Source organism: Talpa occidentalis, unplaced genomic scaffold (assembly GCF_014898055.3).
Source record: "Talpa occidentalis isolate TD23 unplaced genomic scaffold, MPIMG_talOcc4v2.1 talOcc4.8, whole genome shotgun sequence".
Classification (NCBI taxonomy): domain Eukaryota; kingdom Metazoa; phylum Chordata; class Mammalia; order Eulipotyphla; family Talpidae; genus Talpa; species Talpa occidentalis.
Genome location: NW_023605194.1, coordinates 97204275 through 97224390, shown reverse-complemented (window position 1 = coordinate 97224390; position 20116 = coordinate 97204275). Strand labels below are relative to the sequence as shown.

The window sequence follows — 20116 nt, the reverse complement described above, 5'->3', positions numbered from 1 at the left end:
AAGAATGAGCTCTTGAGACACTAGCTCCCAAGAAGAAATGGTTTCTAAAAGGTAATGAGCAAAGCAGCACTACTGAAGTCATCACTTGCCCTCTTAAGGGATGTACAGCAAAGAACCAAGCCAATAGCAATAGATATGTACAATTGTTTGCTTTTTAAAAAAGGCTTAGGGCATTATAAGTAGTCCTTAGAATGGCACAGTCTAATATTCAAAAAGAAAACAACTTTGAAGGAGGTAACTAGAGTTTATAGGTACAAAATGACCCTGGAGGTAGTAAATTGACAGATGAAAGCATTTCCTTTTCTAACTTAGAGGTGGGTAATGTTCTATCTCAGGCACAGATCTAGGCAGTATTCCACTGGGTTGACCTACAGCAATAAGTCCTACATAGGTAGGAAAGCAAAGATGAGTAGCTAATGGAAGCAAGGGCCAAGATTAGCAAGAATTAATAAGCATAGGATGCCAAGTTCAAACTAGAGTAACTAGGAGAACCAGATCCTAATTTCTTTTTTTTTTTTTAAGATTTATTTATATAAGATCCGGGGTACAGGCCAGATGCGCGGGAGGGTGAGAGGATTCACCAGAGACAGAGCAGGGAACAGAACAAGCAGACTGACAAAATACACTGCTGAGGGGAGCAGCAGGCGAGACAGGAGAGGTCTGCTGTGCCACGCAGGACCCTTGCCGGCTGGCCGGGATTGAACCAGTGCTGCAGAGGCTGTGGACAGCCTCATAGCGCTGCGCTCAAATGCCTGCGCCACCAGGGAGGCCCAGATTCTAATTTCTAATCCAAGATGTGAACTATAGAAAAAAATAAGAAAGCAAAAACTTATACTCAAGCTATTGTCCGACTGTTCCTTTGCTTCTCATAGCCCTACATATAGAATCATCCTGGACCCAACATCTCACCTGGTGAACTAAACCATTAGCAACTGATTTATCAGCAGCTTTGATGCACAGCATGTGGATATGAAATTAGAATGGAGGTTGAGAATTGGAGGCTAGTATTTATTGAGTAACAAAACCACTATGCACTGAAAGGGCAAGTCCTATTTTAAATTACCCCTATTTTGACTTGTCTTTCCTTTGCATTTCTGTAGCTAGGCAAAAGAATAGAAGAAATAAAAGCAATTTATAGGTGTTCTGTAAATACTGGAGCAGAACCAAGATAGGAAGGAATGAGTTGGTATGTTGGGAAAGGTTTATAAATTTTTTTTAGATATCAGTTGTTTATAAAGGTTTTGAAGTTCAAAATTTATCTTCTTCTAGGTTCATCAGTTAATTCCTCAGGAGCTTCCAGGTTCCATTGGGATTCCTCACAGAGACCTTCGGTGGGCCTGCTTTGTACTCTGAACTTTCCTACCATATCCATTATTTCTTGTCTAGTGGAATCTGAAGTGGTAACATAAAACTCAGGGAAAGGAATCAGTTTTTAATATCCAAACCACCAAGTCCAAATCTGGGTTTGTGAGCCTCCAAGGCTTCATAAAAGGGAGGATAACGTCAGCTTAGGCCTTACCTCAAGCCACGAGACATTTAAATTCTGATTTATGATCTAGGTTAGATCAGCATAAGCTATCAAAAAGTCTCATATTCCATCACTTGTTTTTTTTTTTTTTTATGTAAGCAAAAGTAAAAGTATTAAATTTGCTCAGTTCCTTCCTGCTCAGTTAATGGAATTGATTATGGAGTTGGCAGAGGTAGTTACAGGTCAAAGTAATAGACCAGAACAACCTGTGTTTGCATCTCAGATTTGCTATCAGTTAACCAAATGATCACAGCCAATTTCCTCTTACTTTCTGGGAGTCCTCCCCAATCAGGAGGACACTCTATTCTTGACTCTGTACTTCAAAGGCCTTGTTCTGGTCCCTTCCTGTGGAGGAGTCCAGAAGGCCAGCAGGACATGCCCACCTAGCCATCTCTTCCCTCTAGACATCTCTCCATGGGACCCTAGAAGTCCTTGCCCAAATGGCCCCAACACTACTTTCAGGGCCTGCATCGATGTCTGTTCCAAGACTGTTCTCCCAGTGTTGACTTGGCCATCAATCTTTCTGTTTGGCCAAACATTGAGTAAAGGGTGACTGTTAACAAAGCTGTGAATGCAGATTTGCCATGTGACTATGGTAGCTATATATCTGCATGTGTGCCAGTTAGGAGTCTCAAAGATCATAATAGATCTGAAGGAAGGTGAGAAGATAAGAGAGATAAGTTGGGACTGAAGGGTGGTTTGTTCTGAGCTGCCAAGAAATCCCCAAATTTTAAATACAATTTAGGCTTCCAGGTCTTGATAAAAGCATATTTGTTAAGGTATGAGCCTAGAATCTATTTTATTTAATATATTTAAAGTTTGATTTATAATTTAAAATAGACATATATATATGTGGGCTGCCACTTATATTCTTGTCTTGGGCCTCACAAATGTTAAAAGAGGACCTGTCTCCAGAACATTTCCTTTTCCTTGATTATAAATATGCTGACTGTAACCAACAATGGGTTTTTAAAGGTCTTTAGAAACCGCAAGAGCCTCCAACTATTTTTATTCTCTCCTTTGAAGTTTCAATTGCTTGCAGATAGCCTAGAATTTGTTCAAGTTGATGACTAAAATCATTCATTACACAAAGTTACAAAATTTATATATATATACCTCTAAAGTAAAGGTATATTTTCAGAAAACCAATACAATTGTTATTAATTTTTCATGTCTATATCGCATAGTTTATTTCTATGCTTATGTTACCAAAATATCACAAGTAATTTTTGTTTTCATTTATGCAACAGAACTCAGCGGAGTTTCTAAAATAAGGCATGTAATGCTATATGATATAAATATTCACAACTATAACATAATGTGATAAGAGCTATTACAGACATGTGTATTTAGTACTGTGAAAGAGGAACATTAAACTACCAACAAAGAGGCTCACTAAATCTCAGGACTGGTAGGGAACACAAGGGCTGTCTTGTCTAATGCCCCACACTAGCACAAAAGTGAAAATAGAGCCAGGTACATCACCATGAAATTTCAGAACACTTAAGCTCTTATAAGAGAAGATCTTAAAATCTCCTGAAAAGAATCATCAGGAATATACAAAAGAGCAGAACAACCCCAGACATTTTAACAGTAATACTAGAGTAATATCAAAATTATAAGGAAAAATTATTTGCAAATTACAATCCAAAATTTGTCAAACTACGAAGGGCAGACTAAATACATTTTCCTGCCAATAGGCACATTGGCAAGAAGATACTAGGAAAAGTGCTCATTTTAAAAAATAAGGGAATAAGCCAGTACATAGGTAGGGCCCAAGAACCAGGGATTTCAATAGAAGAGACATAAAAAAGGTAAAAGAAATCCCCAGAATGATGGCATAGAGTAACTCCAGGATGGCATCAAGAGTGACTTAGCAACCAGTAATTCCAGATTGAAAAGGTCAGAAGACTCCCTCCATGATGTCTCCAAGAAGATAAAAATACTAATAAAAATTAAATAAAAATACTAATGTATTGAGACATATTGAGAGAATTGGGGGTAGGGGGCTGAATTAATAATACAGTCATAATAAATATAACAAAGTATAATTATTAAATCTACAAAATACAAATACTTGTGTAAGAAAGAAAAAAGTATATAGTACTCTATGTGGCTGAGCTGTGAATGGTGCTTATGTACGCACATAAATTTAAGGACTGATGACAGGTCCAACCAACTATATTATGATATGTTCACACTGGGAGATAGAAATAGGAATACTATCTATTTGCTAGTGGTGAGTGGTGGGAATGAAAATTTACTAAATCCTTATTTTCCATAATTGGAATGTCAATGAAATGTATGAAACTGAAAATTTAAGAAGTAGCACTATGCAGAGAGATAAAAAGCTTCAAAACCAAAAACTTAGCACTGAAAGTAGTTGATTCTAGGAAGCAGGACATCTGTAATAGTAGTGAGGGGGTGGAGCTGCATGTTATATAATAAGTTCTGCTGATGCAGCTGATCCTTTAAACTATGCATATACGTAATATCGATAAAAACAAAGTAACGTGTATTTTTTAAACTAGATTTTCAGCATTTTTTATTGGCAAAATAATTGATGAGTGGATTGCACTAGATGATACTCACAGTACTTAAAAGTCATTAGGATTTTATTGTGTAAAAAGTACTTCCACATGCACAATCTAATAAAATTCTACTAACTTTGCTGTGCAGTAGATGATGAATATCCTCACTTTATAGATGAAGAAATGCAGGTTGATGGGTGTGAACGCCTGGCCAAATTCCACACGGCAAGCCTGTGGCTGAAGTGAGGCTCCAAGCAGGTCTCCTAACTCAAGCACCTTCTGCGCAATGGCTACCTTCCAATGCAGCTCTTTCTCAGTGCCTGGATGCTTTGTAAGCGCAAGGCTGTCTTATTCCTGGGATACTGGTAAAAGTGCAGTTGTTTGTCATTACAATTGGAAAGGACACTAGAGACAATCTGGCCCGGACCTCTCATGCATATATAAGAAATATGAGGCTCGTGAAAGATTTTTCAAGCCACCACGATAGTGCTCAGAGAATTCGATCAATTGGAAAGCATAACTCAAATTTCCTTGAATTACATAGCCCCAGAAGCTAAAATAGGATAAAATAGGATTTATTTTTACATTACATATGAGGAAGAAGAGACACAAAGAGACATAGTATGTAACCTGCTTCTACAAAGAAATGGGATTTTTCCTTAATCACTTCTAGTCCACCTTGAGGTGTGGTCCGCATCGATTATGTAACGTCAAGGAAGGTAAACTTTTATTATCTAAGTCTGATATCTGTGCACAACTCTGTCCCTCTCAAGCATGATAACTAATCCAGTTCACTCCCTGAAATAAGCGTGCCCAGTGAAAGGAAATATTACTACATTTTATCATTTCTTTCATTATCAAAGGGCCTCCTGGACAGTTGTTCCCCAAACATTTATAGTCCGGTGACCTAACAGCTTTCTCCTCAGAAATGATCATTGGAAACAGTCCAGCAAAACCCCATGGTAAGAACTCAGGAAAGTTTATTTTGCTACCAGTGCACACAATTTTCCAAACAAGTAAGTTTCTTTTTTCAGGTCAATTAAACCTGTGTTCAATAAAATCACACGGGAGACAAGAGGGTCAGTTATTGATTACACCTCAGTTACACCTAGAAAGAGGCTCTCCTGGCTGAACTTGATTAAAAACCATTTCCAAATCTAAATTTCTACCCTTCACTCTTCAGAATTTGGGATCCAAGGGTCTCTGCTGAAGATGATCCAGTTGTGTGTGATTCTCAAATGGTACATTATTCACTTGGAAGGTGGCTGGATGCAGGGTGGGGAGAATTGATGAATGCTTTCCTGACCAAGGTAAGTAGAAAATTAGAGCAAAGAACTCTAAATGCTCTAATGCTTCATCTACTGGAATCAGCATAGAACGAACACAATGCAAAGTGCATTTTCCAGGGTTCAAAACCTAGTTATATTTCTTTAAGTTACTAACCTCTCAAAGCTTCTGTGTCTCAAATACAAAGGAGATAATATCTGTCTCACCCATTGTTGTGAGTATTGAATGAGACGGCATTTTATGCCCCTAACTGTAAGTCTCATTTTATGCCCCTAACTGTAAGTCTCTTAACTACATTTTGAATGTTAGTCCCCTTCTCCCTGAAAGTGTCAAAACCCTAAAAGAAAACAAACCAACAACTGTATCTCTTACTACCTGATTTGTCAGTAAATCTGTAGCTTGACACAGCCACTGGCTGGCCTCATTTGCTGGCAAGCTGATATCCAGTGGTAGAACATTCCAGTCACTTCTCTAGAAACATCAATAAAATAGAGTTAGACACCAAAAGTAGATAAAAAGGAAATCACATACATCCAGATATTGATTTTTTCCAGAGAATATATGAAAATTAGATTCAGTTATATTGTAAGTCAAATTATGTACATGTTTGTAACAATGATCTCTGTCACCACAAAAACATTGAACTTGGAAAGGAAGGACCTAGGTTCAAATCCATTATTTGTGTAACCTTGAGAAAAACTTTTCTTGGCTCTGAGCCTTAGTTTTGTTACCTGTGAGACATATAGTACCTGCTTAAGGGGCAAGCACCTGGCTTATAGTAAGTCAACAAATGGTAGCATTTATTTCCATCAACAATAATATAATTAATTATCATAACACAGGTGGGATCCTTATTTGCTCATCAAAATTAAAATCAAGTTGTGCCATGAATTAAAATGATTCAATCGTTTCTGCTCCTCTCAAGAGCAGATGCTTCTTCAAATTGATTTATACTAGTGAAAATTAGATTAATTCCACTGATAACATTCTTCCAACAGGTCCCATTATTTACTTGTATTGATCACCTATGATTATCAAGTTCACACTATGTATAGACCTGCAGGAAAAAGAGAAGGGACACTGACATTTATTACCTATTCTCTATAAAGCACAGTGCTAATTGCTTTAGCAAACATCAATTATGTTATTTGTTCTACTAAAACACTAGGAAGAACAGGGCTACCCATTTTTTAACACCTAAGAAAACTGAGATTTACAAAGGCTAAATGAATTGTCAATGGAAAGTGACTTGAAATAAAATCAGAGCATGTTCCCCTCAGCAGTGTACTTCGGTCCTTCTGCCTGCTCTGCTCCCCGCTCTGGCTCTGGTGAATTCTCTCACCCTCCTGCGCTTCTGACTGTACCCAGTGCATGTATAAATAAATAAATAAACCTTTAAAAAAAATTGGGAAAACTCAAAAAGAAAAGAAAATGCATACATTGTGCAAAAAATGAAAAATGATGTAAAAAATATATAAAATTAAAAAAAAAAAATCAGAGCATGTTAGAATTCAAGCCCCCACTTCCCTCCCTGCTCCCAGAATCCCCCTGTTCCTCAGAGATGGAGGGATTCCTGCAGGATGTTTTCAGGGTGGGAGACAGGCTGCATTTTAAGAGTACTCTCTTTTTTTTTTTTGCAGAGTCCTGTGAGAAGCAAAATTTCTCTTATATTTCAGTGAGAGTAATATTCTTCATAATTTATTGGTTCCCTTTTATTTAACGTTTTCCAAATCCTTGAAAATATGAATAAGGACAAGAATTTTTTTCTTCTAGTTGACTATGAAAAATGAGTTCATCAAAATGCAAAAATGTTTCTTGATGACAGCGGGATATTCTGTAACTCCTTTGTTGTACATGCTATCTGAAAATATCACCTTCAGTAAGTTGTGGTTCTCCTCTTGTGAACTTTCTTTCTTTTTATACAAATGATACCCTGGAGTTAAAGGTATACAACCCTTGTAAAAAGAGAAAATGAAAAGTAATATTTTGATGAAAACATATTTCTGTCGATCAGAAAGAGAAAATGGATGCTGCTTTCCCAAGATATCAAAATAAGTACTCTCTTGAGCTACCATAAAACCTTCAAACTATTGTAATGCCTGCTGGAAATTTCATTCTGTAAAAAACAACACATAGGTAGGTAAAGTTCAGACGTGTCCAGTAGGATTTGTCTTTGTCGAGAAAGTAGAAAAGAAAGAATATTTGCTGAGAGCACGTACAACTGCTGTATATCCTGCCAGATGCTGTAATCTTCATAGGAATCTTATCGGGGGCCTTTTTCCCCACTTTAGGACAATTTTGGAAACTGAGGCTCAAACATTGTGAAACAAATTTCAAATATGTCCTAGAAAGAGGAAGAACTGGAATCATGAATTCTATGTTTGGCTGACTCAAAAGTAATTTTCATTTATCTTATAACTATCATGTGCCAGGTAATTTACATAATGACCTGTAATCCTCACAATATTTTAGATGGGTGATATTCTCTCCATTTTTGAACATCAGTAGACTGAGGCTTAGGTAGCCTAGGGAAATTTCTCAGGCAGCTAGCAAGACGTAGAGCCAAAATATTAACCTTGACCTACCTGGCCCTAAGGTCATCACTTTCCATGACCCTGTGCAGCCGCCTGGCAGAGTTTACATCCCTACTGGCCTTAATTAAGACAAATTGGTAGCAGACGTGGAAGCAGAGAACCTACAGGAGAATGCCACTGTCCCTTAGAATTCATGTCAATTAGGAAGAAAATGGAGGGTGTGGTTAAGCTGTGCCATGAAACTTGAGAAACAGATTTGTGAAAATGAAACCAAAATAAAAGGAGGAAAGGAGTTAAGCTGGGGCAGAGACAAAGAATTACAAGTTCCCAAAGCAAGGTTATGCTAAAACACTTATCCTTAAGTCAAATATGAGGTAAGTGCAGTCATCCACAGAAACCCACGAGCCAACTTCCTCTGATAGGAAAAGAATCAGAACAAATGTGGGAAAAGGCCCTTCTGACAACCGCAGGCAGGCTGTGATTTGTCAAAAAGTACAAAATATCTGTTCAAAATAACAAAACGATCTTTTTAATGGGCAACTTTGGAAAACTGTTTTTTTGGAAAGTCAAGAAAAATATAAATAATAATAACGTACCAGAGTTAGCAAGCTCCCCCAGCACCTGCCGCAGTGGCATCGTACCTGTATGTTGTCATTCTGAAAAGGAAAGAAAAAAAAAAACCTCAGAAAAGATTCTGGTTTAACTTATTCTCACTTTAGTGATTTGTTCCACATAGTTTGTGGAGAAATGTGTAGGATTCCAAAAGTTGTCCGTTTCAAATCCTAAGTTAAAAGTTAAAAAGTTTGTGGAAAGATATTGAGGCATAGAATAAAAAGGCTGCAGGATTGGAGAAGGACAAGAGGACGGTCGAATGATGAGGGGAAAGAAGACAACACCGCATCTGTATATACATATGGTTGAAATTGGAGTTAGATTAGAAATTACTCAGAGGCTAATTAGTGCTAAGAGAAAATGCCTTTGTCACCGGCTGCAGCTAAGTACTTTGTTACATCCGTGAACAATGGGGACGGGCTGTGCTGCCTGAGGGTACTGAGTAACGGCTCCACCATCTGTGGCTGCTCTCAGGCACCCGAACCCAAGGAGGAAGCATCCACTACAGGATCCATCACACCCTGGACTCCGGGTGAGCGCGGCTGTCTCCACTGTCCACCCCCAGGGCCCTTGCGCAGGAGTAAGGACTTTGGAATAAAGAAGATGGGTAGTGGAAGTAATATGAAATCACCGTCTTTAAAAGATTTTCTTCCCTCACGTTTTCTTTCCTTTTTCTTTTTTTTTTCCTAAAGATTTATTTATTTATACAAGCACTGTGATACAGGCCAGAGGTGCGGAAGGGCGAGAGAATTCACCTGAGACAGAGCAGGGAGCAGAAAAGGCAGAAGGACCAAAACACACTGCTGAGGAGAGCAGCGGGTTAGGCAGGAGAGGTCTGCCGCGCCATGTGGGTATCTCCCTGGCAGCCCGGGAATCGAACAGGCGCTGCAGAGGCTGCTGACAGCTCCACAGGGAGGCCCTCCTTTTCTTTTTTCTTCTTTTCTTTCTTCACTTTTTTTTTTAACTGTGAAAGTAACAGATGTTGTACTACTGGTTTTTGAAGAAGGAAAAGAGAGAAATGCAGCGTGGAACTGCCTCTGGTGGGGGGACAAGAAATTGAGAGAGACCACAGATCACAATTATGGAGCAGGCAGGGGGAGGGGAGAAGAAGGAGCAATAGAATTTAGAAAAAAAGGTAAAAAAACAGAACAATGTTTTTAAAAACTTTAAAGGTTAGGTACGGAGACCATGGATTACAGTTGGGTGTTGGTGTCATATGTGAGAATCACCCTTTCTCACTTGTAAAATGGAGATAATTGCATATGCCTTTTAAGATTGTGCCAAGATATCAATTATTTCATAAAGGCTTGACAGAAATAAAGTGATTAAAAGATATTTAGCACATCTTTGTGCTAGAAATGTTCGATATTGTCAGCAACTGTTATCATTGCTATTGGTGTTGGTAGTAAGAATATTGCATCATTGAAAAATATGTAAAGGGTCAAATATTGCCGCATGCAAGATTTTAATAAATGACTATTATGAAATGGAGTTATAATTACTATTAGTATTACTATTTGAATAAAAATGAGACATAGATATAACTAAAATACCCGAAGAATAAAAATAAAGGAAACATACTATAAACCAAAAGACAGGAAACTATGGGGAAACACAAAACAAGATCAAAGTAAAAATCAACTAAGACTACAATTCAACTTCTGTATAACGTAAGTATATTTCACAAAAGGAAAACAAGAAAAGTAATTAATCTCACGTGTTGGAAAATGGAAGAAGATATAACTTATGCTTATTATGATTACATAAGAGAAAGCACAATGGTGAAATTTAAATATTAAAACTGCAAGTCTATGAAGTTGACAGATAAAAAGTAAAATGGCAAAAATCAGATTGTTTCTGTGTACACATAGATATAAAGAAAATGTAAAGCAATGAGATCTCCTACACAGTGGTGCATAAAATAGAATTAGAGCAAGAGCAAGAATAAGAGAGGGAAGAAAGAGAACTGTATATGTATGTAAAGACAGAGTGAGATGATCGATAGATTCATGATGCCTACAAATAAGAACAAGATGTGTGCAAATTTTGTTAGAGCCATAGTTTTGCTCTTAAGTATAAATGACATAAATAAGTTCAGAGAGAACTTGCATTTGAACAAAGAAAAAAGAAAATACAAGAAAGAAACTTGCTTCTGAAGAAAAAAAGGTCAAGGGCAAGCTATAGTAATACATAAAATAAAAATTAAGCACAAGGGACATTTTCATATTTTTATTGCTCTAAACGAGATTAACTATAGCAAAAAATTAACAAGATGTTAGTTTTTAATCCAAACATATAAATAGTTACACTTCATTTGAATGGTCTAAACACATCAAACACAGAAATTGTTAAATTGGATTTAAGAAAAGTAGAGGACCTCCCTGGTGGCAGGGCGGTTGAGTGCAGTGTTGTGAAGATGTCCACAGCCTCTGCAGCGTGGGTTCAATCCCAGCCAGCCAGGGAGATACCCACATGGCGCGGCAGACCTCTCCTGTCTCGCCTGCTGCTTCCCTCAGCAGTGTATTTCAGTCAATCTGCCTGTTCTGCTCCCCTCTCTGTCTTTGGTGAATCCTCTCACCCTCCCGCACATCTGGCCTGTACTCCAGCTCTTGTATGCATGAATAAAAAAGAAAGAAAAGAAAAGTAGCAAGATCTGGTTATAAGCTTTCTACACAATTTTTTTGTCAATTATATCTCAGTAAAACTGGGGAGGAAAGTGACATTTATGAATGACCCCCAAAAAATAACAAAATACTAGAAATGCATTTGTAATAAATAGGGGATTAATGTACTTGATACATAAAATAGTTCTATGAATAAGAAAGAAAAAGATAAGAGTTTAATTTTAAAATAGCCAAATGTCATGAAAGAGTGGTTCACAAATAGAAAATATAAATGATAAATAAAATTATTACAAATATACAAACTTTTATGTAACTAATACATTCTAATTAAAACAAAACATTCTAATTAAAACAAAAGCAAAACTTTTGTGTTTGTCCTTCAAATTGGGTAATTTCTTGTCTGACAATGGTGTAGACAATTGAATTCACATACAAATGTAAATTTGTTTTAACTTTCTATAGGACAATTTAGCAATCTGTATATACATAATAATTTAGCAAGATTGTATATTAAACCTTAAATAGATAATATACCCTATATAACTAGCAATTCAATTTCCAGGAATTTTTTCTGAAGGAAATTGTTCAGACTGTGTGTAAAAGCGTTTTGTTAAAAGAATATTACTCACAATATTGTTTCTAATAATAAAAATGGAAAAGTATAAACAATTGCAAATTGGAAAACAAAATACAGTCTTTAAAAAATAATGTCATGGTTTAACGTCTATTCCACAAAAAAATACTGGTTATGTATCACTAGTGAAACCAATAGAATTACAAAATCTTAGATAAAGCTTAAAAACATTGTGTGGGCATGAAAGTGTATGTGTATGTGCATATGGAGGAAATAGCCTGAAAAGAAACACAGGCAGGAATTCTTAGGGACAATCTCTGAGTACTGAGGGTATGGATTATTTTTGTCTGTTTTACCTCTGGAGATTGTCTATGATGAATATGAATTACTGTTTTAATTAGTAGAAATTGTAAGGAATTTTTTATTTAAAAAAAAAACTTAAGAGTAGTAACAAATATAAAATATTTAGGAATAAATTTAAGCAGAAAGCGTGCACACTTGAAGGACAATTTCACAATACTTAATAAAAACCTTAACCTCTGAATCAATAATTCCTCTACTAAGAATTTACCTTAAGGATATAATTGAAGATATACACAAATACTTAGTTATTAAATCAGTAATTTTATAATAAATGAATGAAATTATCTATGGTGGCTTTATTAAATCCTTTGCTTACACAAATTATGTTCTGTCTAATCAATGTAATATCATCTGAAATTTGAAGAGATTTTATAGAAGCTATGTAAATTGGTTAGGATGCAGTCAGGAAAACAGAAGCCAAGCAAGGTATTTCAAGCAGACATGCTTTATTATAGGAAATTGGTTACTGAGTTATTGGAAAATTGAAACAGTAAAAGGGGAGGCTGAGATTACCCAGACCTCAGTTTTTCCTGACAAGTTTTCCTTTAAACTGACAGGGAGCAGCCAGCATGCCCAAAACTCAGGGAATAAAAGAGAAAATGTGGTATTAGGTTAAAATGGTATTAAATATGGAGGAGATTTAATACAGCCCAGTAATCTCTCCTGGGCAGGAATCCTTGATATAAGGTGTCACAGAGCAAACTTGGAAAATTCAGAATCCAAACTGGAATCATTTGGAACTAGTGGGTCAAAGGGAAGGCAAAGATTCCTTCTAAAGGTTCTGGACCTGATGGTGGGTATGTTCAGCCTGAAATTGGCAGGGGCATGCTATCCTGCTCTGCCAGGAATGGTTATTGTAAATTTACCTGTGTGAATCCACTAGTTTATTGCTGATGTTAGTTGTGTGACTTATTATTTGTTCAGGAGCTTATGCTTTGATTCCTATAGTTATTACATCTGCATATTTCTTAGTTGCCTTATGTATAAATCCCACTCCATCTTCACCCTTACAGAAATGGCTTTGTAACTTGTAGTGAGACAAATATCAAAGGTAAGATCATGGATGGTGTGAAATGACTCTTTGACTGAACTCTGAGCAAACCTGGGCTCACTTAGGAACTGATAAATTGACAAATCTAATTTCACATTCATTTGCTGATGCATCTTTGAACAAAAGCGAATTGTTTTTAGCACATCTTAATACTTCAGATATAAAATGCAATGATTTTAAGGAATAAGTGGAATATTTAGATTTTCCTTGTAAAGAAATACCACCAGAGTTTTGGGGAGATATTCTGACATAGTATAAACACTCACTGCTTTAGAAGATCATGTGTCATTTCAGTTCATGCTGTGCTAAGGGTTTTTCACTGGCAATTCATATTGCCTCATACACCTCACAGTGGAACAATAGGGTGCAGGAGTATCTGTGGATAGTGATAGACATATCTTGCCTGGTCTTGATAAATTACTGAGTTACTTTCCACTGGTGAATGAATTCATATTTAATTCTATTTCTCTAACCTAACACTTTTTGTGCCTAGAGTTAGGGTTAGGTGTTAGAATCTGGTGGAGCAATTGTGGTTAACAAAAAAGTAGAATCAAAGAATTTCTCCACTTGGAGCTATGAAGTATATAGCCCATGTTTGTTGACACCCTGAAATTCATGAGATAATTAATTATTGCACCACTGTGGAAGGTTAAGGATTGTCACTAATCAATGGCAGCTCCTCAGAGAAATGTGCAAATATTCAGGAGTTAATGCATTAAAACCAGGACAACTTGCCCTCATTGAATTAGATAAAACAATATAGAGAGAGGTAGTTCTAATGGAGGAAATCAACAATTTTGATTTTAAAATAAATTTAGATTGGTAAATATAATCCTTCAACAGGAAAGTTTTTCTTATGCAAATGAACTGAACTGGATGGAATCCAAGTCCAGAAACTTGATGTGTTGATCTAGCAGGTTAATATGTAGTCAAATAAAGTCTCCATGGCTAGAACCAAAGAATCCATAACACTAACCACAGGGAACTGAGGGGGCGTATGTTGTGGGGGGCAGTGGTGCTATAGAACTACTCAGCTGTTACTGTGTTCTCATTTTCTCCAAAAAAATGGAGGGGGAAATATCCACAAGAGAAAAATAGAGAAGAAAACTAGCCTCGTCTATCTCAACAGTTTACAGCTTTTCTATAGAAGTGATTTTCAAAGTCTCCCAGAGAAAAAACTAACTTTGGAATCTTATTAACCTCACAAGGAAGGTAAAGGAGGGGGTGCAGGGAAGGCCTGACTAATTTATTATATGCCAGGAGTTGATGATACCAGATAGCTTCCCATAGTTTAATTCACATTTACATTTCACAAAAGCATGAAGAATTAGCTTTGTCTCTTTCATTTTTAAGATGAAAAATGACACATTATATGTTTACAGTAAAAAGAACTATTAATAGGCAGGTTTGGGATTTTACCTGGGTATTTCTGACTTAAAAGCCCTTGCTTATTCTACCTAATAAGCTGCAAAACTGAAAAACTGAGCTGCAAAACTGAACCTGTGTCTATGGACTAGGATGGGGAGGGAAGTAAAGTTTCAAAAAGGAAGAAAAATTTTACCTGACCTTGAAGAGGTGTTATACAGCTTCAAGAGAATTGTATAACCTTAAATAGTTTCCATGGAAATGAAGAAAGTTTTAAATGTAGCAACCTAACTATTCATCTTAAAATTTATATAGATAAACAAAATAATAAACCCAAAGAAATTAGAAAGTGATCAAGTCAGAGTCCAAATGAACAAAATAGACAATCACAAAAATATCAGAGTCAACAAAGCCAAAATCCTTTAAAACTGAAAAAAGACCAAAAACTAGACAACTCTTCAGAAAAACTTTTAAGGATACTATAAGAGACTAAAAATAAAGTTATCATTTGCAAAAGAGTATATAACCACATTTATATCAAACAAGCTATGTGACTATGTGCCAGCATTTTGAAATTTACATAAAATGATCAAATACATTAAAAAAATCTAATTTACTAGAGTTAACTCAAGAAAAAAGTAAAAATCATAAAAATTGTACACTTATTGAAGAAATTTACATAATAGTAAAAAATATATCTCACAAGAAAAGCAGTAGGAGCATGTGATTTCACAGGAAATTTCTACAAAACTTTCAAGGACATGATCATCCCAACTGTACACAAATTCAATCTAACAGTGAAAGGACAATCAGAGAAACATTCTTATACTCTTCTATAAAAACAAAATCAAAATCAAAATCAGATAAAGACGTTCTGTAAAAGGAATATTACTAGTCTATTTCACTCAATAATACAGGTGTAAAAACCCTAAGCAAGATATTTGCAAACTGAATTAACAGTATACATAGAGGATTATACAGCATAAACAATTAGGATTTATCCCACCAAAGGATGATTTTAATAATAGAAAATCCTTAACTTGAATTCACCACATTAGCAAATTAAAAAACAAAACTATATGATAAATGCTGAAAAACATTTGATCAAATTCAATACCAACACATCACAAAAACTCATAACAAATTAGAAATACAGTCAACTGATACAGAAAAATATTTTTTGTATTTCCCTGAGCAAACATCATTCTTAACTTGGAAACACAAGAATCATTTTCTTTAAAATCAGGAGCAATTTTATATCACTTCAATGCAATATTAAATAGGTGATCTTATCCAGTGTACTAAGACAGGAAAAAGAAATTAGAGTGATAAGATTAGAAAAAAAGAAATAAAATTGTCATCATTTACAGCTTATATGCCCATTTACAAAGAAAATTCAACACAATTTACATAACATTTTTTTTTTTTAATTTTCTAGAGGCATGTCTTATTTATTTATTTATTATTTGTTTGTTTGTTTGGTTTATACATGCACTGGGTACAGTCAGAAGCGCGGGAGGGTGAGAGAATTCACCAGAGCCAGAGCGGGGAGCAGAGCAGGCAGAAGGACCGAAGTACACTGCTGAGGGGAGCAGCGGGCGGCAGGAGAGGTCTGCGCGCCATGTGGGACCCTCCTCCGGTGGCCGGGGAGCAGCCGGGGATTGAACCGGCTGCAGAGGTTGCAGGCAGCTTCGCAACCCAGCACTCAACCGCTGCGCCACCGGGGAGGCCCTACATAACATTTAAAATAACAAAAGACCTTAAAATTGGTTGGGAAACATTTTTGGTTGTGTTTATATACATATGTTCTGACTTTGTTTTTTTTTAATTTATTTTTAATGCTATTTCTTTTTACATCATTGATCATTTTTAAACAATATCTGCTTCCCCCCTGTTCTGACTTTAGATGCATTTCTTGACAATAGTAGCATACAACTAGAAAATATAAATAAGGAGAAAGCAGCATTTACAGTAGTGTGGAGAATATTGAGAATCAAGATATAATAATAACAAAAATGCAAGATGAGGAACATTATAAAAAACTTAAATGGGGAAACAGTGCTTGTTCTTAGATAGGAAAATTGTGTAAAAATGATTGATTCAAAGTTGAACTATAAGTTCAATGCAACTTCTTATAAAATGCCAGCAGGATTTGGAATCTAATAATAGATTCTATTATTAGAATCTATTAATATCAGTAGATATTAATCTGAAAATGCATAATATCAGTAGAATCTAATAATATCAGTAAATATATAATAAAATACAGAAGGCCACAAATAGCCAGGACATTTTAAAATAAGATATTGTAAGGAGTAGGCCCTGTCCTACTTAGATATCAGGACTTATGAAGAAACCATAGCACTTAAAACAGTGTGTATTGGTGCAGAGATAGAGAAATTGATTAATGGCATAAACTAGAATGACTAGAAATAGATCCATGAATATATGGAATTTTAGGACAAAGGTATAATATCTGATCAATGAAGACTAAGGATCATTCAATAAATGTAGCTAGAAATAAAGGTTATCTACATGGAAAAAGATCTAAAAGAAACCCTACCTCGCTTCTTGAACAAATATCAACTCCAGATGACTCAAAGGCTTAAATGCAAAACAAAACTGTAAAATTCTTAGTGGAACGATAAAGGAGAGAACCTTTAAAATGTTGAAGTGAAAATATATTTTTAGATAATGCATCAAAAAGAACTATGATGGAAAAGACTGATCAGTATAACCATACTAAATTAATAACTTTTATCTGAAAATGCATAAGGAAAGTGAAATGACAGGTTGGAAACTGGCAAAAGGTGATATGATGTTCACAACAAAGAATTCATGTCAAGACCATATGAAGCATTCCTGTAAATCAGTAAGAAAAGCAGAAATAATCCAGTAAAAAAATGGGCCAAAGATATGAACAGACATTTGATAAAAGCGAACCTAACAAATAAGCATCTGAAGTTAATTGTTCAACACAAATAACAATCTTGGAAATATGAATCAAGGCCACAGGTGATACCATTTTACACCAATGTAAGTGGTTAAAAAAAATGATAAAATCAAGTGCTGGAAAGGCTGTAAATTCATAGGCTCTCCTTTACACTGTTTGTGGAAATAAACTGATAAAAACACTTTGAAAAATAGTTTGTCATTATCTCTTAATATCACAGGACCAATAGTTCTATTCTCTTGTATATACTCAACAAATGTTGCACATTTGCAATAAGAAATATGTATAAGAATATTCACAGGAGCACTGTTCACAATAGCAAAAGCCTAAGTAATCCAAAAAACCCATCAACAGAAGAATAGATGCATAAACTCAGTATATTCACGTAATTATTAAATTAACATTACATACCATAAAAAAATACTGCACTATGCAACAATATGATGCTAAATTTTAAGTCCTCCAAAATATGTTTAAGCTATTTTATAAATTTATAAAACAAAAGCATACATAGCATGAGACATATATATATAATGTTTTGAATGTGAAATTCAGTTTTTCATTTATCCATTTACATATTTTCTTCATTCACCCTTCCCCAAACCCTTTGTTTTGGTAAACAGAGAAGAGTTCTGAGCATACAAGCCATTTATTATTTGAGCAAAGTCTAAGACTGCATGTTTAAATGTATTTACCTCCTTCTTGTTAATGGCATCATTCAATCACAGTTTAGTAGCTTCCAAGTGAGAGGATTAGAAGTGTCGGGGGAATTGTTCACTCAAACCAGGAAATGTGGGGTTTTTAGTTCAAACAGTATCTGAAGGAAACTGGTAAGCAACAGCTGAGTAGATGAAAGATCAGATCAACGCCTCCCTTTGAAGTAAAGACTACTCAGGCTGCGAGTATAACAATGTTCATTACTGCCAGAAACCAAGTAGCTGTTCCTGAGGCATGCTGTAGAATGTATCATAAAATCTATAAAAATATCAACAAGATGCTTTCAAGTGACACGAAACAGCTAGAGTGCCCTATTTGCAGGGACACTGCTGTTTAAAGGCAATTTGCTGGATTGCTTTCCATCTGGGACCAACGCAAGTGCTTCCAGCCTCCCCCCCCCACACCCCCACCTTCCTTGCTTGCTCCCTCCTCCCATCCCCAGCTAGAAACTAAGATTTTTAATGTTTCATTTCTGCTTCCTTTGAGGGCCAGGAGGAGAAAATGAAGCTTTTCTTGGCTTGCTTCTAACTCTCCTAAGAGATTCAGAGACAAAAAGATTGCTTTGGGAAAATAATAATGCCAAATGAGCATTAAAATAATAAATGGGTTTTCTGGAAATTAGGTTCTCAGAGGTCATGCAATTAAAAGTTAGGAGGAAAACACACCTCAGGCTTGATTGGAGGAGACAACTGCGAGCCAGGGCAAATACTTCCACCATACTTAAATAAAGTTCCATTCAAGGTTTTAAGCATGGGAGCAGGTTGATTAATCTATTTGCATACTTCCAGGACTTGATAACAAGCCAGGGTGTAGTATAATTTCATAGGCACTGATTATTAATAATAATGAGGAGCGAGATGAGGGCCCTGAATATTGAGGGGTCACAAAAGGGCACAAGGCAAACATGAGTCAGCAGCACAACATTATTTGAAAAATAAGCAACAAAGTCCCTGAACTGCCTAAGGAGATGCTCAGATGCCTTTCATTATGTGAATCTTGATATATTAGAATTTGTTACAGCGCCGTTACAATCAAGGGATTTATTTCTCACACACGGTCCTCAGTAAGCCTTTATGAAATTCAGGGACTTGTGGCTGATTGTGTTCCCATAAAGATGAGCGCCTTCTCACCTTGTGACTATGGGTCTCTCGGGATTCTTCACATTCTCCCAGCAACCTCCATCATGAAATCCTTGACACAGAAAGTTGGGAAGAAACTTAGAGCACATTTACAGAAAACTATTCGACTTGCTGATGTAAGCACAAAAGCTCAGAGTTAAAGCAAGTACATCATAAAGCCCTATTAAGTTGGGCTGCCGTGGGATCAGAATCTTGATCTCCCCACGCCTTGTCAGTACTCTCTAGATTGATAGTCCCAACTTTCTCTCTAGGCTGGAAAGTCAGATCTGTGCTACAGGACAGAATTATTTATCATCTGGATGTAAAATCCTGGGAATGTGACAAACCAACTTAAAAAGTGCTGCTTTACATCAGATCAAAAAGGCATTTGGAAATATTGTGTTTCACACAGAGGAGTATTTGCTGAGGAATAAAGGAGGTGACATTTCAGGCTAATATGTGTGGATGAATTAAACTGCAGTTGATGTCTTCATTTGAGGTTACACTTTTCACCTATTCCCCCTCACTCCCAAACAAGCGTGAGAGGATAACCTGAGAGTGACGTTATACTGTTGACACAGCTACGTGTCTGAGTCTCCCCCAATGCCCAACTGAATGCTGTTCATACTTGGCTGCAGGGTCTCAGACTCATGTTTTTCCCAAGCGTGTTCCACAACCACACATACACAAAGGGCGGTTGTCGAGGGTCTGGAAGGTCCTTTCAGATCTAACATTCACTTCTATAATTTGGAGTTTTCCATCAGAACTCTTAGCTTTTATTCCAAATTTAAAAGACCGTAATCTATTTCAATTTGTAATTGAATTTGAGTTTTATTAATAGAATATTTTAGTAGAGGTC

At 36.1% G+C, this 20116-nt stretch overlaps 1 long non-coding RNA gene across 1 annotated transcript; it reads right to left on the bottom strand.

The window, feature by feature from the left end:
- Positions 1–4256: 4256 nt before the first annotated feature.
- On the bottom strand, positions 4257–19388 carry LOC119234796 (uncharacterized). Its single transcript, XR_005122670.2, has 4 exons — positions 19270–19388; positions 8477–8536; positions 5722–5817; positions 4257–4421 (listed from the first exon to the last, which is right to left on the bottom strand). It is a non-coding gene; the product is annotated as an uncharacterized LOC119234796 (long non-coding RNA).
- Between the last annotated feature and the right edge of the window lie 728 nt (positions 19389–20116).